Source organism: Sciurus carolinensis, chromosome 7 (assembly GCF_902686445.1).
Source record: "Sciurus carolinensis chromosome 7, mSciCar1.2, whole genome shotgun sequence".
NCBI lineage: Eukaryota > Metazoa > Chordata > Mammalia > Rodentia > Sciuridae > Sciurus > Sciurus carolinensis.
In genome coordinates, this window is record NC_062219.1 from 145409369 (window position 1) to 145436510 (window position 27142).

The 27142-nt window shown below is 44.3% G+C and overlaps 1 long non-coding RNA gene across 2 annotated transcripts in view; it reads right to left on the bottom strand.

Moving 5' to 3' along the window:
- Positions 1–27142, bottom strand: part of LOC124987947 (uncharacterized) — a 64082-nt gene that overhangs the window by 16203 nt on the left and 20737 nt on the right. For both annotated transcript variants that reach the window (XR_007109321.1, XR_007109322.1), the window contains exon 2: positions 17983–18097. This is a non-coding gene — a long non-coding RNA (uncharacterized LOC124987947). The remainder of the gene's footprint in view (positions 1–17982; positions 18098–27142) is intronic.

A 27142-nucleotide genomic window follows, 5' to 3' on the forward strand; every position in this document is an offset into this window, starting at 1 on the left:
GTTGGAGACATATTTATGTGTGAGATGCTTCCTTCTTCACATATATTTTCTCTGGTGTCTCCAGGTTCTTCCCTCTCCACTTAGGGATCAGTTAACCCTATAATCAAATACTTCTGGGCAAGCCATGGAAAGAGACAGTTGCTTCCCAAATGATAACAAAAGGAGAAGAAATCCAGAAAATGTGTCATTCTTGTCACAATATTAACAGGTTGCTGGGAAAGACTTTCCCTCAGTTTCATCTGTTGAGATTATCAGACGAAGAGAGGCTACATTTAGAAATAAAAAATATATACTTCTTCCCATCCTATAGGATAGGTTAAGTGAGAAATTCTATGAGTCAAATAGATAATGATGATGATAAAAAATAACGATTAAAATAATTGTGGCTAACATTTATGGAACACACAGGCCAGCCTTGCCCTGAGTGATCTATATGATTTATCTCACTTAATCCCTTCAACCACTCTATAGGGTTAATGTCATTATCCCCATTTCACAGATGAAGCAACTGAGACTGAGAAGACATTGCCAAGTTCATAAACTATTAAATGGAGCCAGCCCTCCGATTTAGGTTTATCTGATTCTGAAACCCAAGGTGTTAATTAAAATCAAAGTTTTCACATGCCCAAGGAACTTTGTCTCCCAACTCTCTCAGTGGATTCTTGTTCTCTTTGTCAAAGGAGGTAATTTTGTTACGGTAAATAATCTGTAGCTTCCCTTGCTGCCCCTCACGGCATGGCCAGATCTGTGCTCTGGGATGGCAAGCTCATGTTCTTCTTGTTAAACTTGGGTTTTTTTTTTTTTTTAACGCCAAGAGATATAAACAGGTAAATATAGGCATTGTGAAGGCAAACAATAAACGTGGAACCAACGCCTGAATGTATTGGACCGAGTGCCGGTGGTTAAGACGTAACTGCTAGAGAAGGGGGGGTGGGTGTGCAGGGATATGAAGAAAGTCAAAAAGAAAGAAAAAAAACAACTCTAACCCAAGAGAAAGGCAGAGAAGAGTGAAAGTGTCTTTTGGTGTCTCTTGGATAATTAAAATAGGAGTCTTACAAGATATGAAGTTAGACACTTGGTGAATTATGCATTTTTAATTCATATACTGGAGCACCATAGGCTAGAGACAGCCTCCCAGCTAGTAATGAAGAGGCCACAGCATGGGGCCCTCGCAGAGTGCCACAGCGACAAAGACAGCTCGGAAACCCGGGAAGATGGCAAAGTCAATTCCTTTGATCAGTTGATTCCTTCTTAATGGCGACTGTTTGCAAACTTACAGTCTCCCTCCAAGCTACCACAGCCACCACACACAGCACACACACACACACATACACAACACACAACACACACAACACACACACTCATGCATCACACACACACAACACAACATGCACACCCACACCCCTGCATCACACACAACACACAAAACACATCACACACACATGGGAGAGACAAATTGAGACTATCTTCTTGATGGGTCGAGTTGTCTCAGGAAGGTGCCGAACTCTTCTTTGGTCAGACGGAAGCTGCGTTATCCTGCTGATGAGCTAAGGCCTATGACTCACCACACCTGGCAAGATGGGAGCAAGTCCAAACTTGGCCCCAGTGGCTGTGCAGCCAGAGACAGCAGACTCCACCTCGGCTGTGGGCAGCTTTTGTTTCGTTCCACTTCTAAGCTGGTAAAGATCAGGGCGTTCAAGGCCAGCGTTGCCTAACTCCCAACTTCCGGTCCGCCTCCTTCTCCCCAGGCAGAGTCCCTAGGCCTGCTTTCAAACACTCCCAATCTGCGGCTTGCTCAGACCCTGCTGCTGGAGGTGTGAATCAGGACCATCTTTGCAGACAGCAGTTTGGCTCCCTGTATCAAAAACATCAATAATATCCTCTCTGTGAACCACACAGAAATATAATATGCACGAAAGATTTATGCACAAAAATGTTAATTACAGAATCGCTTAAAACTGGAAGGAAAAATACAGTGCCCAATTATGGGAGGTTGTTTGGGTAAATAATAATCCACCCATTCATGTAAGGATATTTTTGTCATTAAAAATGATTATGATATGCTAAAAGTAAAAAATAGCTACAAATTCATTTACAGTATAAACTCTGCCATACAAAGTGCCACCCACAGAATGAGGAAAATTCCGAGTGTAGTTATCTCTAGGTGGCAGAATTATGTGCATATGTAAAATAATGAAGGAAATGATACTTTTCTCTTAGCTGTTTTCCTTCATTGTCCAGATTTTCTACGGTGATTGCTAATGTCTTCAAGGGAGCCGAGGGTCATGGCGAAGTGCTTTCTTAAGTCAAAAGACCCAGCTTCACATCCTGACACCCAGGCTGTCACTTACAGCCTTGTGACCTTGGTCAGGCACTTAATGTCCCTAAACCCAAGTTTCCTCATCAACAAAATAAGGATGATTTTATTGATATGAGGAGTAAATGGATTGGAATACACAAGGCGTTTAAAGCAATGGCATGTACTAAATGCTCAGTAAATTTTACCTATTATTATTATGCATTTACCAAAGGCCTACTGAGTGCAAATATCAGTCAAGTACTGTGGCTGTAGACATTGGCTCCTTGTTCTTAAGGAGGGAGAACAGATATGTAACCAAATATTCACAATACCATGGCATAAGTTCTACCAGGAAGGGAGATTCTAAAGGCTGTGGGGACCTAGAAGAGAGTCTAGGCCATGCAGAGCAAGAATTCCACTATTGCTGAAGTTAGAACCCCTTGTACAGTTTCAGGTCCAAATATGACTTCATCTCCGTCTCAAGCAATTCAGTGGGGAGCGGGTACCCACAGGATAAACCAGCCACACGGGAGGGAGGGGCAGACACCCAGCAGCTGAGCTCTGTAGACCACTTTGTGATCAGCAGGCTGCTCTCATCTGCACTATCCCAACTTATTCTCACATGACATGGACCAGGCAAATGATTTTTCAGGAAAGCTTAGGGAGATGAAGTGCGGTAGCCCAGGTGACTTAACCAAGAAGGAACAGGGGTGAGGCACAAACCCAGGTGCTGTGGGAGAGAATCTGATGCTGCACCAGGGATGTTCCAGGAAGGGCTGGTCATCAGGAGGTGCTCGGGTGCTGTGGCTTGGATCCAGCATGCCCCCCAGAGCCTGTATGTTAAAGGCCTGGTCCTCAGCTTGGTGCTGTTGGGAGGCGGTGGGCCTGGTAGAAGGAAGTCAGGCTGCTGGGGACGTGCCCTTGAGGAGGTACTGGTACCCTGGCCCCTCTGTGTATCTCTCCTTGCTTCTTGGCTGCCATGAGCTTAATATCTTCCTCCCCCACAAGTTCCTGCCATGATGTGCTACCTCACCACAGGCCCAAAGGCAATGGGGCCAAGCCACCATAGACTGAAACCTCCAAAACTGTGAGCCAAGATCAATAAACCCTCCTCCTTTAAAGCTGACTAACTCAGGTGTTTAATCACAGTTCTGAGAGGCTCATACGTCATGTTTTCCTTCATGCGACATTCTCTACTCCTCCAGATACATGTCATTTAACATCAGGGATATGTTCTGAGAAAGACAATTTCATCACTGCACAGACATTATAGAGTGTACTTAAACAAATGAAGATGGCTACAATGTCTCTAAGCAATATAATCTTATGGAACCACTGTCATATGAACAGGCCATTGTTGACCAAAACACTATTATAAGGGTCATGACTCTGTATGAGAAAGAAGGTCATAGGAGGAAGAAGAAGGGGACATTAAAGAAGATATAACAAAGGGACTTTGAACCAACCCAACTTATGTTTGTCTACACAAAAGTTAGGATCTAAAATATGTATTCTGTAAATGTCTCTATTTAAAAAATAAATCTTCCATGCCACGATGAAAGTAAAGAAGTCTAGTACACCAGGAAATTGGTAGATAACTGGGAAAGGACCAACAAGAAACCTTAGGCAGAAACAGTTTGAACAAGCTACCCCCCAAATTCACACTTTTCACAGGAATTCTGAAAGGAGACACACACTGCAAGTGATCCAAATCTTCATGTCTGCTAACTGCCTTGGGCTTGCATCTGCTGACTGCCTTTGAGTCTTTCATTCATCCATGAGACATTCTTATGTGTGTCCAGCTACTGAGAAATAGCACTGTGGTCTAAAGAAAACAACAATGAACTTGAAAGCCGGTGACATGGGACCGAACTTAGTTTAGCTGTTTATTAGTCGTATCACTTAACGGGCAACTTTGGGTCTTAGTGTCCTCCTTTATAACACACAGAGAATAATACCTACCTCCTCTTGAGAATGTTGAGAAATTAAAAGAAATACCTTTTGTATTTTGAGAAATTTATCAAAATATATTGGCTTATATCACATACTCTTCTGAATAAAATAATGGATTTTTGGTGATATCAAATACATTTTCACGGATCTGTCACATGTCCAGAGTGGCATGTTCCCAGTCAGTTGGTCCATTGCTGAAGTCACCAACAGAGATGTTTTCCATTAGAATTGGAACCACCATAAAAGGAAGGGCTGTGGTTTATCCAACCCCCTGGATAAAATGGGGTGTCCACTGTAGTGAACATCTAGATCAGTGATCTTCATCACGGTCATAGAAAATGGAGAGCCACGACAGAATAAAAATAAACCTCTCCTGGGAGCTACCTCTCTGTATGGGATCTGCGATGCTGTGAATGGTTCTTGATCAACACATGCTTCCATTGCGAAAGCAGGCCTTCTTCATGGAACGAGCTGATGCTTTGTGATTTCACCAACCTAACTCTGTGCATGTGATCCACATGAGTGATGAAACATGATTAGCAAATTATAGTTCTGGGTTTTATTTTAAGGGCCCATAAAGAAAATGAATGGATGAAGCTCTTTTGCATTTTTCAGTGGGATCATTTAAAAGGAATGGGTAAAGGCAAGACGGATGGCTAAAAGAAAAGGCACAAATAATGTTGCCACTTCACAGCCTATCAGCATAATTCGTCTTTGCTTCCTGTCCCGAACTGTTGTGCAATATTGCTGTACGTGGTTAAACAGATGCTATTTATTTCTTAATTTCAGTACTGGATCCATTGACCTGAATTTTTTTTTAAATATTAACTTCACATCTATATAAATGACACGAAAGTTTCACCATAAATTTTCATGTTGTGCTTTCTTCGTAAGTTAGGTTGCTTATAGCAATACCTCTAGGGCTTGGGTAATGAACTAAATCCCTGTTGTAGGATGGGGTGTCTCCTGTCTTACTTCACATCTACGTTATAGTAAGCTGTACCATGGCAAAGTTCAGAGGTTTTGGACATCCTTTAGAAATAGAGATGCTTTTTTACTTCGAGTATCTAATATTGGTAACAGAAGCGTTTGGCATTGCTAACATTTTATCTGTCTTCGGGTCCTGGGCTTATAATCCTTACCTCTCTCCCACAGCATGGGTACTAAAGCAAGCATCTTCCCACTGATGCAATTATAAAATTAGAGAAACATTCCTATGAAAATAAAGTTAGCTCTGAAATGCAATTTTAAAACACACTTCAGAATGTGGCACGTTTTAAACAAATATTTCAAAAACTAAAGGTGCTCTTCGATAAATAATAGTATTCAACCAAGTTTACAGGAAGGGAGAACATATTGGACTTGGGTTTGAATTCAAGCATGAGACTGTGGGCAGGTCATTTACTCTTGCAAAGGGAAGTTTAAAAAATTAGATTAAGAATATTTACTTTAGCCAAGCATGATGGCACATGCCTGGAATTCCAGATCCTTGGGAGACTGAGGCAGAAGGTTTGCAACTTCTGGGCAATTTAGTGAGACCCTAGCTAAAAAAAAAAAAAAAAAAAAAAAAGACTTACTTTAGTTGCTTTATGGCACCATGTTATGGATTAAAAGGCACAGTAATATCTGGTTATGATATGCTTTTAATAAGCACTTTTCAAATTGAATGAGTGGCTAAAAACGAGCTAAAAAAACCAAGTGCTAAAATTGCCATTGATTGGCAGATTGCTGCAGAAAATGTTAGCATTGATGAAAACAAAACGGTTTTCAGTTTCAGAATATTTGTAAGTGCGAATCCCACATTGTCCGTTCTTTTAAAAATCTTTATTGACTTTTTTCAAAATACACATATAATACAAGCCTATATGAAAATCAGACATATCAGGAAAACATGATACAAATCATGCAAGTTACCCATAATTATCAAATCCATAATTTCTGAGCCTGGGTTCAAACCCAAGTCCAATTAGGATGACTCCCCATGCTGTGTTGCCTGAAATCGTGACTGTCTGTGCCTCTCATCCTCAATCCTAATTATTAATAGCACTCACTTCACTCTCAAACTGTCCCTGGATAGATGATAAATATGTGATAAAAACATCTCCAAAAGAAAAGTCCACTATCAATCACTAAGCGTATAGACCCTCTTCATTATTTTCTTAAAAATTATTGTTTCTTTTTCACAACTTATTTTAACATTTCCTCTTATTTTACAGATTGAGCTTTTGTAGAAACAACACCCATATGTGTGAATTTTCCTATTAGCTATTAGACTGCATAATTTTGCTTGAAATGTCTTGTATTTCCAAGAAAGCAAGCTAGTGAGTAAAAATATAATAGCTAATGCTAATTTTTTATTAGTTCCATGAAAAAGGTCATTTTATTTGAGTTCTGCTCTGTGAATCTCATCCAAGAGAACATAGATGCAGAAGTAAATATTAATCAAACAATTGGAGTAAAAATCTCACTCATTGGGAATCCAACATTTTGGAAATTAAGACCATTTGGATGGAATCTAAGTTGAAGTTTACCCTTACTTTTTAAAAAAGTTACTTCCTCATGAGAGTAAGAATAAATAAAATAAATTTTAGGGTTAAATGTTTTAAGGGATTAAATCTAAAATAAAATAAGATAAAAATGTAGGGCTAACTGTGTAAGAGATTAAATTCAATTTCAACCCCATTTGTGTACAATGAATCAAAATGCAGTCTGTAAAAATTTTTAAAAGGTTATAAGATAAAAATAAGCAATATAGTGAAATTTCATGTATAGCAGAAGCTTAAAGGTTATTTATGTATTGCACGATTCTGTAATTCAGACTATTTCTTAAATTAATAGAAGGTTCACTGAGATGCCAGAGCAAATGTTGCAGATGAGTTATTTCACACCCATGTCTGACTTCCTTCTCCTTTGCTACCCAAATACACTCCCAACTTGCTTTACAGCCAGAGCCCAGCAGATCTGGCCCAGTCCCTGCTGGGTGGGGCTCAAGGCAGGACTCTGGGTCTCTCCAGATCTGCCTTCCTGTGAAGGAGACAGACATGGCGGGGCCGCAGCTTCCTCCCGGTTTGGCCTGCCTGATCATTTGGAGCTGCATCTGCCACAGCTCTGCAGAGCCTCCAACTCTGACAATGTCAGGCAGCTAAACCAATACCACGGCTGCTCACTCCAGACTTCTCTCTTCAGGAGAAAAATAAAACCTTATTTGTTTCAGCCCTGTGAGCTGGATTTTCTGTTACTTGGGACTAAATGCATTGCAAACCAACACAACAGTTTAGCTGGAACAGGCTACTCAGTGGTGTCAGCACCCACATGGGAGAAGCTAAAGCAAAACTGTGTAGATGGAAGGTACCAGGCACCCTCAAACTGTGCGGTGCACAGACAGAAGTCAATGAGGCTCTCGGCAAAGGAGACTCAGGACACCACAGACAGGCACATGGCCACAGCTGGTCACTAACTAAGGTCAAGAATCAAAGATAAACTTTGCTGAGGTCAGTCAATTTATTTTAAATTGATGTTTTGCATCCTTCTAAGAAGTAATGTGGTTTCTCTCCATCAATAAAATAAAGAATAGTTCCCCCGAAACAAATTAGTCTCCTTATTTATTTCAATTTGGACTCTAGTATTTTATTTTGAAGTAAATATGCTCAGAACATCAGGCAAAACTGTACTCAAATAGGAAAATCAAACCTATTCAGATGTAATTTTAGCATTATTCACTGCTGTTACACAATCATGTTTACAAACACAGGTCCTGGCCTTGGGATGCCTGGTTACCAAACCTAGCTGGACCACTTACTGACAGTAAGAACCTGAACTTGAACTTCTGTGCCTCACTTTCCATCTGATACTAACCCTAATACAGTAAGTATAGTGAATAACTGAGATATTCAGTGCTTAAAACAGCAACGAGACAAGGTTTAAGCAATGCAGCAGACAGTGTGCCCTCAATAGGTATCAGGCTTTATTATGGGCCTTTAAAAGTCAATTCTATTTTTTACATACAGACAGACTATGCATGTGTGTGCACATCGGTAAAAAGGTACTTGTGCAACTGCTCATGTTCAACTTTGTATTTTCAAATAAAACATGAAATGGTTTTTAAATTTCATTTCAAAAGTCCTTAAATGGCCCAAATGAGCCCTAGTGACTAAGTTCTCCTTAATCTCTTTTGCCTGTATTAAAAAAAAAAAAGAAAAGAAAAGTTCTGTGTCAATGCTCATTTGGTTAAGATTTATGTCATGAAACTCTAAAATCTTTTTGTTTTCTTTTCTTTTCTTTTTTTTTTTTTTTTTTTTTTTTTTTTTTTTTTTTGGTATGGGACATTGAACCCAGGGCCTCACACGTGCTAGGCAGCGGCTCAGCCACAGAGCCACACCCCAGGGTGCTTTTGTGAGAACTTGGAGAATGAGGATACCTCTTCCACGCCTTCCCAGCCTTCTTGGGCATCAGTTATCAAGGTCTCTCCACACAATCAATTGCCAAACACAGGTTTTGAATTCCATTTGGTTCTTTTTTGCCTTTTTCTCCTTTCCCTACTTACAAAACTTGTACCCTGCTGGAGTTTGGATCTTAAATGCCCTTCAAAGGTCCCTGCCTTAGAGGCTTAGTCCTCAGCCTGCAGTGCTATTGGAAGTGGCAGAGCTTTTCGGGGGGGATCTAGTGGGAGGTCTTAGGACACTGGAGGAAAGCCTTCAAAGGTGATTGTGGGACCCCAGTCTCTTCCTGTCTCTCTTTGTTTCCTGCTGACGTGGTGAACAGGCTTCTTTCTCCATGCACTCCTGCCTTGATGTGCTGCCTCTCCACAGGCCCCAAAGCAACAGGGGCAACTGACTATGAACTGAAACCTCCAAAACTGTGAGCCACAATAAACCTGTCCTATTTTTAATTATCCAAAGTATTTTGTTAAAGTACTGGAAAGCTGACTAACACGTGGCCCCAGCTTCTCCAGGTCTTCATTTCTTACCATTTCTGCTCCAATGCATGAACTGCTTTTTAGTGCCTGTTATGGTTTGGATGTGAGGTATCCCCCTAAAGTCCCCATGTTAATGCAGAAAGATGCAGAGGTGAAATGACTATAATATGGGAGCTAACACCCAATCACCTCACCTAATTTGAATGGACTGACAAGGTGGTAACTGTAGGCAGGTGAGACATGGTCTGGAAGGGTTCCTCTTCCTTGCGATCCCCTCCCCAGACCCCTCTCTCTCTCCTTCCTGACCCTCCATGAGCTGAGCAGTTTTCCTCTGCCACACTCTTCAGCCATGAGGTTCCACTTCACCCCAGGCCCAAAGCAATGGAATTGGCCAAGCAAGGACAGAACCTCTGAAACCATGAGCCAACATAAATTTCTCCTCCCCTCAGTCGTGCTTGTCAGGTATTTTGGTCACAGAAAGAAATGCTGCCAAGCACAGTACCTCTTGGCTTCTCGCTCTTCTGGAGGTTTGAATGTTGCTGATTGAGCTTTAGCTCATCTATGAATGTATGCATGGACCAAGCTCCATCTACGCTTCCCATTCTCTTCTTTCCCTTAGTGACACTGTCTTGTCTTTCCCCATTCATAGCAGCTTGTTCCAAAGAGGCAACCCCTCCTTATCTCCCCCCACCAAGCACTGTGCCGTTCAGGTACCCCTCCTCGGTGTTCCATCCTTCCCCCATCTCTCCTGCATCCCTCCTGCATCCCTTCTGCATCCCTCCTCCATCTCTCCTGCATCCCTCCTGCATCCCTCCTCCATCTCTCCTGCATCCCTCCTGCATCCCTCCTCCATCTCTCCTGCATCCCTCCTGCATCCCTCCTCCATCTCTCCTGCATCCCTCCTGCATCCCTCCTGCATCCCTTCTGCATCCCTCCTCCATCTCTCCTGCATCCCTCCTGCATCCCTCCTGCATCCCTCCTGCATCCCTCCTCCATCTCTCCTGCATCCCTCCTGCATCCCTCCTGCATCCCTTCTGCATCCCTCCTCCATCTCTCCTGCATCCCTCCTGCATCCCTCCTCCATCTCTCCTGCATCCCTCCTGCATCCCTCCTGCATCCCTCCTCCATCACTCCTGCATCCCTCCTGCATCCCTCCTGCATCCCTCCTGCATCCCTCCTCCATCTCTCCTGCATCCCTCCTGCATCCCTCCTCCATCTCTCCTGCATCCCTCCTGCATCCCTCCTGCATCCCTCCTGCATCCCTCCTCCATCTCTCCTGCATCCCTCCTGCATCCCTCCTCCATCACTCCTGCATCCCTCCTCCATCCTTCCTGCATCCTTCCTCCATCCTTCCTGTATCCCTCCTGCATCCTTCCTGCTTCCTCCATCCCTCCTGCATCTTTCTTGCATCCTTCATACATCCTTCCTGCATCCCTCCTGCATCCTTCCTGCATCCTTCCCACATCCTTCCTCCATCCTTCATACATCCTTCATACATCCTTCCTTCATCCTTCCTCCATCCTTCCTGCATCCCTCCTGCATCCTTCATCCATCCTTCCTCCATACCTCCTCCATCCTTCCTGCATCCCTCCTGCATCCCTCCTCCATCCTTCCTCCATTCTTCCTCCATCCTTCCTGCATCCCTCCTGCATCCTTCATCCATCCTTCCTCCATTCTTCCTCCATCCTTCCTGCATCCCTCCTGCATCCTTCCTTCATCCTTCCTCCATTCTTCCTCCATCCTTCCTGCATCCCTCCTACATCCTTCCTTCATCCTTCCTTCATTCTTCCTGCATCTTTCCTCCATCCTTCCTCCATCCTTCCTCCATCCTTCCTTCATCCTTTCTGCATCCTTCTTCCATCCTTCCCTGCATCCCTCCTGCATCTTTCCTCCATCCTTCCTCCATCCTGCCCCGCATCCTTCCTGCATCCTTCCCCACATCCCAGGGCTTAGCATCCTGAGCACCTCCCCTGTGTGATCACTATCTTCCAAATTGCCTTCCTGCTGCAGCTGCAGCTGCTCCTCAGCCGTGGCCACTGCTGGTCTAAAAGACCTGTCCCCTCACTGGCTTGCCTATCTCCCACATTAAGAAGTTGTCATCGTCACGTTCACTTGTCAGCAACATGATGCATGAATCAGATATTTCCTTTTACTCTTTCATCTTGGCAGCACGTAGAATTAGCATCTAATGACACAGAGGCAAAAAGTTAATGGAAATTTAATTGAAAAAACTACTATCCCAGCAGGAATTGAACCCGGTGGCCTTAACAGGAGGTGGATATTTCAGCCATGAGGCTTTGGAGTTTGGTTTAGCATACTTGGATGGAGATAGGTATCACTTTGGTAAACAGATAATTCCCATATTTTCCCAGTATTACTTTGGTCAACAAAATGAGGAAAGGAGTGGATTCCAATTTAAATGTCAGGGCTATCTACTGTAAGGATTCTAGGCTGGGGAGTTTTAATGAAAATAGGGATTTAATTTCCTGTAAATGTTTGAGTTCTTCAACCCTAATATATAGAAAAGATGAATATTTATACAAATGAAATGTGCCTCCCTTTCAGAACAACATTTAGCCAACCATACCCAAAGAAGCTCTGGGGGAATTTTTTTTTTTGAGATTATGAATCACATCTTAGATTTTTTCAAGCAGAAATGACAATATCAGAATATTTTTGTCCCTTCCTTCTTTCATACATTTCTCCAGTAGCTTAAGTCATACGAAAAAAATGGGCCTGGTGTACAGTTTTGATCATCCAATATAATAGAAGCCTTCAGGAATTTTAGCCACTCGGCTCTTATGATGTGTTTTTATTTTTTTTAATTAATTTATTAAGCTTAACCCATGTTTTATATCCAAATTAACTTAGAGTTTCCTACCAATCTGCAGTATTTAGGTGGGGTTTGTTGAACAACATAAGAGCATTCCAGAACAGAGTCGAGAGCAAAGTCTATCCTCACCCTTAAAGGACTTTTATTCTTATGCCTAGTTAAGTGGCTGTATGCATTACATAATGCAATCTTATCTACGTTAACCCTCAAAACATTCAAAAATGGTAAAAGATTCACAAAAGGAAACCAACTGTTGTAAAAACTATAAGTATAAAAACCAAGCAAAAGATTGGTGAATGGCAGACCTGACACCTCTCACACTTAGATAAGCTTTGTATCGCTCTCATTCAAAGGTTAAAAAAATGAAGTTTTCACTTTCAAAAGGCAACAAATAAAAAGTCCTCAAAGTTATTTTCTTAAAACTTATAGTAAAGGTTTATATTCATGATCACTAATGATGGACTTTGAATCTGGTATCTATATGACCTCAGATATTAGCTAGTGATGCTATGAAATTGTCCTGACTAGGGAGACATCAAAAGAAAATCACACAGAACTTGAAAGCAAATGTCTGCAGTTTCTATGCTCCAAGTCATGTCGCTGACGGGTCCCAACTGACAAAATTTGACTAAACTCAATGACAAACATATAAAAGTCTCTATTTTTGTGAACGCAAAATGATTTAAGTTATCAAAATAAAAATTAAGTTTCTAAAATATTTTAATTTTATCTTTATTTTGTTATATTGAGAGGTATGCTAAAAAAAATGTACTGACAGACGTCGAATGGAAAAAGTTTCTTGCTCTCTACTCTAGTAAGGATGTGGTAACAGTAATTTTTTTCAGACATCTGGGTCTCTTCATTTTTCCTAAGGTCTTTTTTTTTAAGGCAGTCCCTTACCTTTCTGCACAGCCTATTCATTTGGCTTTAAGAGGTTAACAGTCTACGTGGACTCAGAACTATGTGAACTCCCCACTCCACTATTTGCTGACTGAAGGACTTTGGAGAATTATTTCATTTCTCTGAGCCCCAGGTGTTTCCAACTGCAAGACAGAAATGACAATACTCATCAATAGATTGAAACTAAGCACCTAAACATTGAGCACAAGGCTTGGGTGCGTGGTAGGAGCCCAGCAACGGTGAGCTATGATGTCATCATTCTCACTACTGACAGGCAATCAGCTCAACTGTCTCCTTCTTGCTTTTGATCACTCCTTTCTCACCTGCTACACAAGGACGAATATCTGTGCTTTGCGGTGCATTTAAATACTACCTGTGCCATGGAGCTTTCTCTAATTCTGCCCAGGCAGAAGCACCTCTCTCTCCTTCACATGTAAATATCACCTTACCTGCACCCCTATCATCGAGCTCCCAGCCTTCTATCTTGAGTATAACACACGTGGCACATGCACAAATCACTGGTATGTGTGTCACATTCCGTCCTGCAGAGAGGGCCTTGAGGATGTGGGTCACTTTCTATTCACATGTGTCCTTCCCAAAGCATTCAGCATCAAATCTGTCTTTAGTAACAATCAATAAACATGAGTTGAATTCATTAATTAATATTTCTGTCCAGTTGGTGCAAAATGTCTGCTTACAAAGACCAGCAATGGGGAGGGTCACTGGGTAATCAATATTTCAGTCTTCATTTCTCCAATCCTATCATGTGTTCCAGTAAATAAGGTGACACAGTGTTTATCAAGACATAAAAGTAAAACTTCTCTTCTGTCCTCCCTCCTGGCCATTGACTTAGCAACTTAGGGGAAGTCATTACCCATTGTTATGGTTTGGATGTGAGGTATCCCCCAAATCTCACAAGTGAGACAATGCAAGAAAGTTTGGAGGAGAAGTGATTGGGTTATAGCCTTAACCCAATCAGTGAACTAATCCCTGAAGGGATAAAGTGAGTGATAATTAAAGTGGTAGGGTGTGACTGGAGGAGGTGGGAATTGGGACATGGCTTTGGGGTATATGTATCTGGGGAGTGGACTCTCATTGCTTTCTGATCATCATGTGAGCTGCTTCCTTCTGCCACACTCTTCCACCATGATGTTCTGCCTCACCTCAAGCCCTGAGGAATGTAACTGGCTGCCTATGGATGGAGACCTCTAAAACTGTGGGCCCTTAAGCAAATTTTTCCTACTCTAAAATTGTGCTGGTCAGAGCATTTAGTCACATCAGTGAAAAATATGACTGAAACAGAAATTGGTATCAAGAGTGGGGTCATTGCTGTGATAAACCTGACCATGTGGTTAATAAGCATTTGGAGCTTTTTGGAATTGGTGGGAGGAATTTCGAGATGTGTGGCAGTACAAGCTGGAAATGCTTTAGATTGTTGTAAGTGGAGATTAAAGGCCAATTCTGGTGGGAGCTCAGAAGACCAGAATGCCAATAGGACCATGGTCAGTGAAGACAGGGCTCAAGAGGGTTCAGAAAAGAACTCTATTGGAATTTGGAGTAGAAGCCATTTGTGTTATGTTCTGGGTGAGAAGTTGTCTTCATTTTGCCCATGTCCTGAGACTTTCTGTGAGACTGATTTTAGAAGCAAAGGACTTCTTAATCTGGCAGAAGTAATGTCTAGGCAGCATAGCATTCAGGCAGTGGCATGGATATTTCTGGTAGCTTTAATCCAAGTTTATTGTGATAATCAGGAGAAAAAAGCAGAGTAGAAAAAGATTTGGTAAAAGTGAACTTGAAAGGTCAGAGTAAAACTAGGGCTAAGGAAGTTGTGATTGATAAAGACATTACTGCCACTAAAGAAATGCTAAAGACTTTGCCTAGAGACAATGAGAAAGATGGCTTGAGGTCAACTCAGGAGCTGGCAAGACCACACCCATCTCCAGTTCAAGGAAGTAAAGGTGAAAATTCTCTTGAGAAGAGATCAGTGGGGCACCCTTCTTGCACAAGGGGGCCTAGGAAGTTTATTCAATGTGATCAGCCACCCAGACCCTCGAGGCTTCTGCAGCCAGGGTCCTGGAGGCTTGACTGCTGCTCAAGATGGCAGCAGACCCTGGTGTCAACCACATGGTACTGGTTCTGCAGGATTACAAGACACTGGAGTTAGGGGATCATAGAGGCTTCCACCAAGATTTCAAAGGAAGACCTGGTAGGCCAGGCAAAGTACAGCAGGGTTGGAGTTCCTGTGGGCACCCGCTGAGAAGTCAAAGTGTGGAGATATGAGGAGGAATCTGAGGCTGCAGCGAGACCCCCAAAATTTAGACATGCCAGTAACATGGGACATCATTCTAGGAAAGCTGCAGGAATCAATCAGAGACCAGCCAACAGGAAGTCCACTTGAGCTGCAGCAAAAAAGGCCACAGGGGAGAAGATACACAGCCCTCTGGAGAGGACACCATGAGGCCAAGTGTCCCACATGCCAGACATGGAGCTGTAGGACTTGCTTGCCCAGCTGGATCTCAGTCTTGCTTTGGTCCCATCCCTTCTTTCTATGCCTCTAATTTTGTGAATGGAAATGTTTACTCTGTACCATTTTATACATATACTGGATACTTGTAAATTACACTGAATTTCACAGGAGCTCACAGTGCAAGATTGCCTTGAGCCTCAGAGAAGATTTTGGACTTGAACTTGGAGCAATCTTGAAACGATTGAGACTGTGATGACTTTTGAGGATGGACTAAATGTGTTTTGCATTGTCAGTTGAATGTGAGCTTTTGGGGGCCGGGGGCAGAATGTTATGGGTAGGGTGTGAAGTGTCCCCCAAAAGCTCACAAGTGAGACAATGCAAGAAACTTTAGAGTAGAAATGACTGGGTTATAGCCTTAACCCAATCAGTGGATTAATCCCTGAAGGGATTAAGTGAGTGGTAATTGAAGTGGTGGGGTGTGGCTGGAGGAGGTGGGAATTGGGCCATGGCTTTGGGGTATATATTTTATCTGGTGAATAGAGTCTCTCTGTTTCCTGATCAACATGTGAGCTGCTTCCCTCTGCCACACTCTTCCACCTGATGTTCTGCCTCACCTCAAGCCCCAAGGAATGGAGCTGGCTATCTATGGATGGAGACCTCTGAAACCTTTAAATAAACTTTTCCTCCTCTATAATGGTGCTGGTTGGGTCATTTAGTCACAGTTGACTAAAAAAGTGAAAAGGCTGACTAAAACACCCATCCTGTGTATGAGAATCCTTGTCCTTCTGGAAAGCTGAGTCAAATACCTAAGGACTCTTCTGGTTCTAAAATACCATGTCTCATGCCACAGACAAAGCAGCACACCTCCAGAGATGGCATCAAAGCCACCGTGGCATAGCAGATAGAACGGTAGGGCCCCTGCATCAATGTGGAAAACCATAAATCAACAGGAAGGTGTATGTGAAGAGCACAGGCTGGTTAAATCTAAGGGAAGCCCAGGGTCAAACCCGCCAGGCCAGGTACAAGATCCTGAAACAGAGCCTGGAGCATGAAGGGCATCCATCAGCATATAGCAGAAACAAACAAGAACAAGAGCAGAACATGGTCCACATCAGGTAGCTCAGTAGAGGCAGATTTAATATGGGGACCCACCACAAAAGTGTTAGAAGAGCTTTAAAAAATCGATAAGTATGCGAGGTCATGCATATGTGAATTAGCTTGATTTGGACAGTCCAGAATGTATACATACTTCAAAACATGTTTTACACCATGAATATACACGAAGTTTTAGTTGTATAAACCCAAGTGAGACTGTAAACCAGGCCAGAGATTAGCAATGGTAAGAAGCCTCTGCCCCTTCTAAGTGAGGGAATAAAACGAGCAGGTAATATTACTAGTACCCAGGGCTGGGATTCCCAGGAGGATGGATTGCACCGCAAGAGCTGGAAGCACAGCTGAGACTCAGTTACCCTCACGCAGAAAACTAGAGGGAGAAATACCTTGAGCTCTCTCTCAGCTGCTTTTCAATGACTCACTGGCCAACCTAGCTAGGAAACACTTGGCAAGGTCGCCTGGGTATTGCTGTGGTCTATTTGGTCATCGCTGTGCACTATAAAACAGCAGGAAAAATGAGAAAAGGATCTGAGAGCAAACAGACAACTAGCCAACCAGGTGGCCTTGGCGCTAGCTTCAGAGATGAGTTTTCCAGAGTGGATTCCTCCTGCTCTCTGATTTCTTTGACGTTCTTAACCCCAGCGGCTGCCATCCAATCTTCTGGTGAAGTACTGCTGCTTTGGAGTAATGAAAAGGAAATCTCCCAACAAATGCCCAGATAAAATGGGGTTGAGATGGAAAGACCTTGGTAAGGAAGGCTCTTTTATGTGAGTTCCAGAATTCTCCCCTAGGTGCTTTGCAAACACTTGCTCCTGGCTGGTGATTTCCTGGTGCAACGCACACAGACTGGAAGCAGTCCTGCTTCTCTAAAAGGACTTGGATCTCACAGGCCTAGAAAATGTAACGTCCACTGTAAACTACCAGTTTAGCATGAACAAGAACTCGCTTTCCAATAATACATTGATCTTTCCAACAAAAACATGAAGTTCATCAGTGCACTGTTCTGGTCCTGAGTACTAAAAGGCAACAAGCTTCCCTTTTTCCTTCCCTTTTCTTTTTTTTATATTTCACAATGACCCTCATGACTTGGAACCAGCATCAGTGCAACAAACGGCAAAATGAGAGCAGACTGAACTCCTACCAATTCCACTACATCCACCCAGGGAAGAGGAGAGAGAGAGACGGAGGGGCATGCACAGTGGGGATGAGGAGAAAGGGAAACTGTCCAGTTGTGTGGACAACTTTACCAACCACTTCACTCAGCGAGCTACTGTCCCGCCTGGAGGGAGCAGGAGAGGAGCGATGTGATCGCTCTGCCCTCAATCCTCACTCTTGCTGATCTCTCCGAGCTTCTTGGCGAGATGCTCATGATCAAAGACATGGCACTGTAAAATTAAAGGCTGTTTATGTAGTCGTTATGACATGCACACTATGGTATATCTTGATAGTGATGGATGACACGTAAACTAGACATGCTGCGTGAAATGGGCACCAAGACTCACCGTCCATGAGGACGTCCCAACGAAGTCCTCCTGAATGGCATCATCACGGGACTGAAGATTCAACTGGGATGTTGGCCATGGTGCAGGAATAGGAAGAAAGGAGTTTCACAATGTACTAAAATGAGAGAGAGAGAGAGAGAGAGAGAGAGAGAGAGAGAGAGAGAGAGAGAGAGAGAGTCAACAGAGACTGAAAGGCAACTGTCAAATATGGCTGCAGTTGCAGGATTTATCCTCATAAGTCATTTATCTTCATAGACTATCCCAGAACACTCAGATAGCACTTTGAGATTTTCCCTATGACTCAACCAGTTACAATCATCCTCCTATATCCTCAGGAGACCCCAGTGAGTGCCTGAAAGCATAAATAGTACCAAACCCTACGTACCCTATACTTTTCCCTTTATATACATATTCATGATCAATTTTAATTTATACATTAGGCATAATGAGATCAATAGCAATAGCTAATAATAAAATAGAGTCATCAGGACAATATTCTGTAATAAAAGCTATATGACTGTGATCTTGCTATTTCTCAAAACATTTCACTGTTCTTTCAGCACTTAATGGAAGCATTATACAGCTTCTCTTTGGTGTATCTGAATTGCAAGCATCACTACCCTCGTGTTTTGGGGCCACAATTAAGTAAAATGAAGGTTACTTTGACACAAGTACTATTATACCACAACATTGGATCTGATAACTGAGATGGCTACTTGGCGATTAATGGGCAGGTAACTTATACAGTGTGGACACACTGAACAAAAGGATAATTCATGCACCAGAAAGGATGAAGTCAAATGGCTTGAGATTTTTGCCATGCTACTCAGAACAATGCACAATTTGAAACTGATGGACTGTTCAGGTATGGTGGTGCATACCTGTAATCCCAGATTCTTAAAAGGCTGAAGCAATAGGATAGCAAGTTTGAGACTAACCTGGGCAAATTAGCAAGAACTTGTCTCAAAACAAATACAAAGAAAAACAACTGAGGATATTGTTCAATGGTAGAGCACAAGGCCCTGGGATCAAATCCCAGTGTCAAAAAAAAAAAGTTTTTTTATTTCCAGAATTTTCCATTTAATATTTTCTGACTGCAGCTGACTATAGATAACTGAAACCACAGATAGGAAGAAAATGCTATACTTCCTTTTCTGTGTCTCTGTTGTCCCTCTCATAAAATGGAAGCATAATGTCTGCCTCTTTCTTATTATCACAAAAGAATACCCAGGGATTAGATTCAAATACAAGGCAATCCATTCTCCAAAGCTGCATGATTTAACCTTTTAGAGACTCCAAAAAGCAGCTACATTCTTGATTGGAAAAACCCATCCTAGGTCAGTTCACCTCAAAGACAGCCAAACTTTGAAGTGTTGGGACAATTTCCAAGAGTGTGAGTGTAACTTTGAACAAAATACATCCAAGTGATACTCTAACTGAATTGAATGAATCAGGAGAAAATTTTTTCCAAGTCTTAATTCAAATTTTAAAAGCTTGGTCTGATCTGTTTCAGTTTCCTAATCACAACAGTGTAATATCCAAAATACATAAACAAACAAACTAAACCAGAAAAATCTTGTATGAGCTCCTGCAGTCTGAAAAGCTACCATTCCTAAGAAAACTGGTTGCATGGACGGCTCCTGACCGTCCCACCCACTGCTGGGCTCCAGGGTACTGCTCTCTACCATGCCAGGTCAGTGCTGAGAAGGAACTAAAACCACAAAGGACCCAAAAGCAAATGTTTTTGCCCAAAGCTAATGTAGCAAATTACATGCAAGATCTAAATTGCAAGAGCCTTTTAAATGGTGCAAGTCTACACAAACACACGGCATTCAGTTTGCCAAGATTTACAAACTAAATTAAATCTCAGTTGTGTTCCACTGGGGGATTTATAGAAGTTAAAATGAGCTTCTGCTCTAGGTGGGATGACCGGTTCCCCTGTCCTTTAGGTCAGTCATCTCTCTCTCTCTCTGGGCTTCTATTTCCCTGTCTGTGAAGCCAGCAAGCTGCCCTGAGCACACGGGAACAGTGCAGGGAGGGTGCTCAGAGCTGCATGAGAAACAGGTACCATGAACAGGAAAGTCACCCACAATGTCTTCTGGAAAGTTCCAGTTACCCTAACCAGGCCACCAGGTCTCACTGCTCAGTCCTTCAACTGCAAAAGGACACAAGGAGGAGCTGAAGCCAAGTCCTCTTTCCACCTCGAGCTATGCTGCCTCCAGCTGAAGGAAGTTGCCCTTGACACATAGGTGCTTTCTGCCTCATTGCCCGGATTTGATATGTTCAGAAAGGCGCCGTTTCCTCATCCTTTTATAGATGCTCAATAGTGGCCTGATTCTTAGTAGGAATGCAGCAACACCCAGAGCCGATGCCATTTTGCAGAAGGCCAGATGAGGGACACATTTGCAAACTGTTGCTTTGGAGGGAGTCCTCGCCTGTATGAGCATCTGAGGCCAGACGGCTGGAAGCGAGCAGACGACTGGACTGCGAACTGTCTTTGCATCCCCGGTACATCACTGAGCATTCGATCAGATTCTGTTTCCTGCTTCTTTCCTCGAGAAGCATCCTGCATCCCCGAGAAGCAGTGCAGGTGAAACTGAAGAAGCTCATTTAGAGAAAATATGTGCGGGGGGGTGGGGGGAGTGACCATGGCAGAGTTGCAGAAGGAAGCCTTGGAGTTAATCCACCGCGTCTGGCTTGGCTTTGCCCACTCCCTCAGCTGGACACCAGGCAGTGGTGGGGGTGAGTCTCTGAGCACTGATGGGTGCCATCAATTCTGCATCATTTTCATTTCTGACTTTATTCTTAGATTTCAAGCTGAATTTTGATGATACATTTTCATCCCCATCTATTGGTAGGGAGATGAGTCACTGTGAATGACTGATCCCATGTTTTCACAGATCCTACGGCTACAGATGTCACCTCGATAAACCATACTAGTAGACTCTCTTTCTGTGCCTGAGAAGATCAACAGGAAGCTGGCCACCAAGAGAGGGCTCAGTGACCTCATCCAGATTTAAGCACTAGCAATGAGAAAAATCTCTGTGCACACAAAATCTACTGACCAGTCATAACTGGCATCCACACTGACATTTGGAGCTATTGATCAACCTTTTTTTTTTTTTTTAAATCACTCTAGATCATGAATGTTTCTGAGAAGGGAGATGAGGAGATACAGAGACCAAGCAAAGGTACTTCTTGCTCCCTGACATAAACCATTACCACGAAATTGGCATTCACGATTACTCCTCTGACAATGAGTCACTTTTGTAATCTCTACTCTTTTCTGTACTTTCCTAATTTTCTACAATAAGAGTGTTTCTAATAAGCAGGAAGAAGGGAAATGTATCCCTCATTATCTAAATTTATTTGATTGCTAAGTTCTGATAGTGAGTGTTCAGACAGTGACTCTGAAAAGGAGAAGTCTACTTGGTTCCTGAGTTGCAGAAAACAACAATTGAGATTCCAAGAGCAACAGATGTATCTGACTAAATCTGGCATCTGAGTTCTGAGAGAAAAGATTTGAATGATAAAAGGTTAAATAGCAAGAGACTATGGAACTTCTCTTTTTTGGGGTGTGTAGGTACCAGGGATTGAACTCAGGGGCACTCAACCACTGAGCCACACCCCCAGCCCTATTTTGTATTTTATTTAGAGAGAGGATCTCACTGAGTTGCTCGCTTTTGCTGAGTCTGGCTTTGAACTTGTGATCTTCCCTGCCTCAGTCTCGGGAACTGCTGGGATGACAGGCGTGTTCCTACACACCCAGTGGAGATCCATTTTTAATGTCAACTTATGTCCTCCTGGCTATTCTGTCAATGAGGCAAAAATCTGAGATCTACTTAGGTAAATATGAAGCATGACTTCTCAGCCTCAGCCCACCAAATTTTCATTATACTTTAGAAAAATCAAATTAGAGAAAAGAAAATCCTACCCAAACCCCCATGCCCCGTGCCAGGGAACTGAACTTCATTCTACATATAATACTAAAGAGAAAGCATCCTAGCTGTAAATGAGCACAGTGTTGCTAATATAGCTCCAGAAAAGGTAGAACCAGAGAGGTAAAATCGTTTTAAGTATAGAGAGAAAGGTGAGATGGAATGGGGAAATTGTTTCCCTTTTATTAATATCTTCCAACTATCTCTGAGCTTGTTTCCAGCCTGGACTTATTTTCCCTGGTACATTTCACAGAGAAGAGTTAAGACTTGGATCACGACTCAGGGACCGCGTGGTTTTGACGCGTCCATGGGGCTGGCGGAGCTCACTGTTTCCCATGCCATCATCGGCCGCCACTCTGGGGCCCTGAGGAGTGCTGCCCACTTCTCTCCCAGCTATGGCCACATGACTCAGCGCACAGCAACCCCTGACTCAGCGCCTGTGGGAGGAGACCAGCATCAGGCCCAGTGAGAACCTAGAAGAGAAAGATCCCCACCGTCTCACAGGCCAGCAGAGACTTTCCACATGGCCCCAACACAAGGGGGGAGCTCAACTCCTTCTCTCACCATGTTAAAAGTGGCAAAATTAGCAGCTTATGGAAAACACCGGCTCGGTTCTGGTTTACAGGTCTCAGCACTCCACACTCCCAGCCTCAGACCTAAGCCGACATGGTGAGTAAGTCAGTGAAGGACGAGAAAGAAAAGAGACCCGGGGGGAAGGGGCGAGGCTGAGCGTGGGACGGGGATGCACGCTGAAACACGCAAACTCCTCCCAGAGGCTAACAGCAGTTCTCACTTTGGAAACTTAACTCTCACCTTCACAAGCTCCACCAGAGAGGTGGCGCTGTTCCCATCCTACAGATGAGAAAATCAAGACTGAAGGGGTCGGTGACTTGCCCAGGATCTCATGATTAGAAGATGATTCAAAATATGGCACTGTTTCCCAGCTGCCATGCCTGCTCTTTCAACCTCCATAAAACCTTTATCTGAACATTCGCCAAATGGGGGGTCAATGAATCTGGGCAGAAAACAATGAGAATCCAAAGAAATTTGGAGAACAGCTCATCCTACGATGGTCTGAGGTCGCTCTCTTACCACTGTCATGGCGTTGGTGCTGCTATTGACGACTTGCCTTCCTTAACTAGACAAGTACCAAAGCCAGTGTTTAATGTTCTGCTTCCTTCCTAAATAATCTCCCTCTGGCTTCCATTATTGTTCTTCCTCTCCGCTCCTTGGCATGTTGGCCTGCAAGATCTCCCCAGGACCTCAGCAGCACCAACTCCACCAGGGTCTCCACCTTCCTGAGCCTGTCACCGCTGTCCCAGCTGTGGGACCAACACCTTCCTCAGAACCCAGGCTTCGTCCTTCATCCTCAGGACTCCAAATCCTGAACTCTTGAATCCCAAAGCATCTAAGGAAGGAAGGGACCCGCACCCTCAGATCTGGCCCACCACAAGCTCACACCACCTAGAAACAGCTTGGCCCTGATGGGACCCCACTGTTTGTTCCTCCAGCCACCCCTGAGTGCTGTCCCAGCGTGGGTGGTAGAGGGCTTCCCATCGGTCTTAGGACCCAATGCTGGATGAAGATCCATCTCCTTTGTCCGAGTAGCCAGAGGCCTTCTCTGTCTGCTTCAGCCTCAAGTCCCCCTTCGCCTACTCCCCAGCCCTTCCTCCTGCCTCTTCCCTCATGGGTCCCCATCTGAAGACTCATCCCCCTCCACTCTTCCCTCCTCAGTCAGCCCTGCTGTTTCCTTCCTCCTCTGAGGTCCGGAAGCACTCCTTGTTTGTATCATTCATTTGCTTTTAAGGTCCATCGCCAAGTATTCCTTATCATTTTTCCTTTGAATCTTCTATTATTTTAAATTGAGCAAACAACAGTCTGGCTTATCTCTTTTTATACACATATCCCGTCTACCCGACCAGATTGGGTGTCCTCCAAGGCTCTGTCCTTTGCCATCTGCTCATCTCACTCTCCACAGACTCCCTCGGAGAGATTTCATCCACTAGCATAATGCCACGCATGTCTGCATTGTCTTGCCACCAAACCCTGTTCAGGGGCCGCCGACCTTGAGGTCCTTCCTCCTTCTCCTTATCAATCCAAAGACCCCCTCTCAAGGCTGCCTCAAATGCTCCAGAAAATATGGTCGGTGAGTATCTGTTCCTTCTCCCCTGTCCATGCAGGCATTTGAATGCTTATGTAACAGTCGCCTTACTGTGTCTGAGTTCCCTAGCTATAATGGGAGCTTCCTGAGGACAGCGACCAGGTCCTCAGCCTCGGGTCCCCTAGCCCAGTGCTAGGTATCCTGAGGGCTTTCTTCATCACTCCCTACCTGCATGCATTCTAGATTTTTAAGAGTTAAGGTGTGATTTTTAGTTTCAACTATGGCACAATTAACTAAGGTCACAACAGCTCTAAGCTGAGCAAATACTAGAGCCAAAAACGAGCAAATTCTAAATGCTCAGAGTGCAGGCTGTGTGTGTTTAAGAGTCCCCCTTCACAAGGCACCAAGTTCAATGACAGTGCAGACCGCCCCCCCCCCCAACATCACAAGGCTGTCCTGTTTCATTATTTGAGAGCAGAAACACAACACCTTGAAAGAGCTGCCCAGATCAGGAATTCAGCCCTCATTTTCCTCGGTGGAAAGTCGCATGTGGCCAAGCAAAGCCGACCTGATGAAAGCCAGTGTGTTCAGCTTCCTTTCAAATCAGCAGCCCTAATTGCCACTAGCATTTAACATGGCACCAATCACACCTGCGTTCCGGGGCCAAGAACACGGGCCAGCTCAGCACCTTCTGAAACCCGGGTGGCTGAGGTCCAAGGCAAACAAGACTGAACAGATGGATCCCAGCAGCGAGGACCCAGCGGCAGCCGCCGTAATCCAGGGGCTCACCCACAATCCAACGGGGCAGGGCGCAGCCTGCAACGCCCCTGGTTCAGGGTCGATGCAGCCTTCAGCCCTGTGAAGCTGGGTCTCCAGCAATTGCTAATAGTACGAAATTCTTCTCTCGCTTCTTCCTGGCCCGAAAACACGGCTCCTGGATCCGAGAGCCCGGCCCCATCTTAGAATTGAGGTGTGGCGATCCACCCAACAGACGCCCCTCGGAGACGCAGACTCCACACAGATGACAACGGAAAGCCAACAATCCACGTTCCCTGGCTCTTCTTAATGAATTAAGCTCAGAGGAGCAGGTGACCTCTTGGGGTTTTCCAGAAAGTTCTCAGGACAGTATTCTAATGAGACAGATCACTGATGCATGTCAGATCAAAAGCCATCAGAGTGGAAACTGAAGATAAAGTTGAGATTCATAGATTCAGCAGCTTCTAAATTACCTTACAGGTTCCCCTGCCACCCCAGGTCCAACAATAAGTACTTGGATAAAGAACCAGAGGGGTCGGGGTGGACGTTGCCAATCCCGATGATTCTCGCACGGGTGGAAACACGTGTAGGCTTTTCCTGTGAGGCTGGCATCCTGGTTAGAATCTTCCTGCAGCACCAGACTTGGTCTGGGGCAGTCTTAATCCAGAGATTTTGGAACTTGGATTCATTTATTCATCAGATACTTGTCAAGCATGTTCCACATGCCAGACACCATTATAACACCTGGGAGGTAGCGTTCACTAAGGTAGAAAAAGCCTGCTCTCTCTGGGAGCTTATACTCTAGTCTGAGGAGAGAGGAAATTAACCAATAAGTAAGCATATAAACTATCAGGTGAGACTATGGTTTGGATCTTGACTGTCCCCCAAGGCAATGTATTAAAGGCTTCGTCCCAGCTGGTGGCACTATTGGGAGATAGTGGAACCTTCAGGAAGTGGAGCCTGGTGGAAGGAAGTTAGGTCACTGGGGGTGTGCCATCAAAGGGGATAGATATTGGGACCTAGCCCCTCCTCTTTCTCTCTCTTTGCTTCCCTACTGGCAGGAGGTGAACAGCTTCTTCCACCACACACTCCTGCCATGATGTGCAGCCTGGTCACAGGCCCAAAAGCAGTAAGGCCCAAAAACCATGAACTGAAACCTCTAAAACCATCAAAGAAAATAAGACCATCCTCCTTATAAGTTGATTATCTCAGGTATTTTGTTACAGTAACAGAAAACTGCTAATTCAGAAGGTAACAGCTGCTGTAGAGAAAGTGAGGCAGATTAAGGACAGGAATTGCCCAGGGGTGGAGTAATGTGGATTATGTAGGGTGTTCATGGAAAGCCTCATAGAAGAGGTAACATTTCAGGGAGACCCAAAGCAGGAAAACCAGAAGAAAAGCCCACAGAATTGTAGGGCAGTTTCTTAGGCAAAGGGATGGCAAAGGCTGAAGCCCTGAGGTGGGAGAGGGGTTGGCGAATTTGCAGAATAGCAAGGGGCCAGGAGACTAGAAGAAAACGAGCAAGGGAGAGTGGGGAGAGTGGAAGGTGCTCGAACAGGAGAAGTGGAGAGCAGCCAGGTCAGGTATGACCTTAAGCACTTTAGCTTTGAACCAGTACCCTAAATAGAGCCCAGTCAGGAGACTGAGCCACACCAGTTATTTCAATAGGGCTAATTTAATACAAAGAATTGTCACCTAGGAATCAAGACACCAGCCAGGTAACTGAAAGGGTAAAAAAAGAACTCCAGGGTATCTTGGGGTCAGCAACTGTGGGACGTTACCTCCATCCTCAGGGCTGGCTGAACAAGGAGAAGATGTGGGATTGTCAAAACACAGAAGTTTGGAAAAGGGCTCCATGAGGCTGAAGCCTAGACCTCAAAGAGGGGCTAATGGTAGCTGGTGCCAGGGACCGTGCAGAGGCGGGATGAAGCTGCTCCATAGGGTGGGGAAAGTCAATCGTGGGACTGAACTGCCAGGTGCCAACCTGGCTCAGAATGCAGTGGCTAGGAATAAGATCAGGAGTCCAAGAGACGTGGGTTTGAATCCTGGCTGTACCAACAGGAAAGCCACAGGGGACAGAAGAGGAAGGAACGGACCCTCCCCCGTCCGGCAGCAGCGCTCCCTCTAGCGCCCCCTACTGGCCGGGCCCCGCAGTGAGCCCACTGACCAAGGGGGAAAGAGGTTTTCAGGGGCGCAACCCCAGCAGCATAAAACAAGTACAGAAGGGCGGATTTGGAGCAGGGAGGCAGTAAGTTAATGACTAACACCCTCTGAGCACGACAAGAGGGTTCCGAAGGGTTTCGAACAGAGGAGTGACACAGGCTGACTCGCGCTGACAGCCTGGAGGAGGGCGGGTATGTGGAGG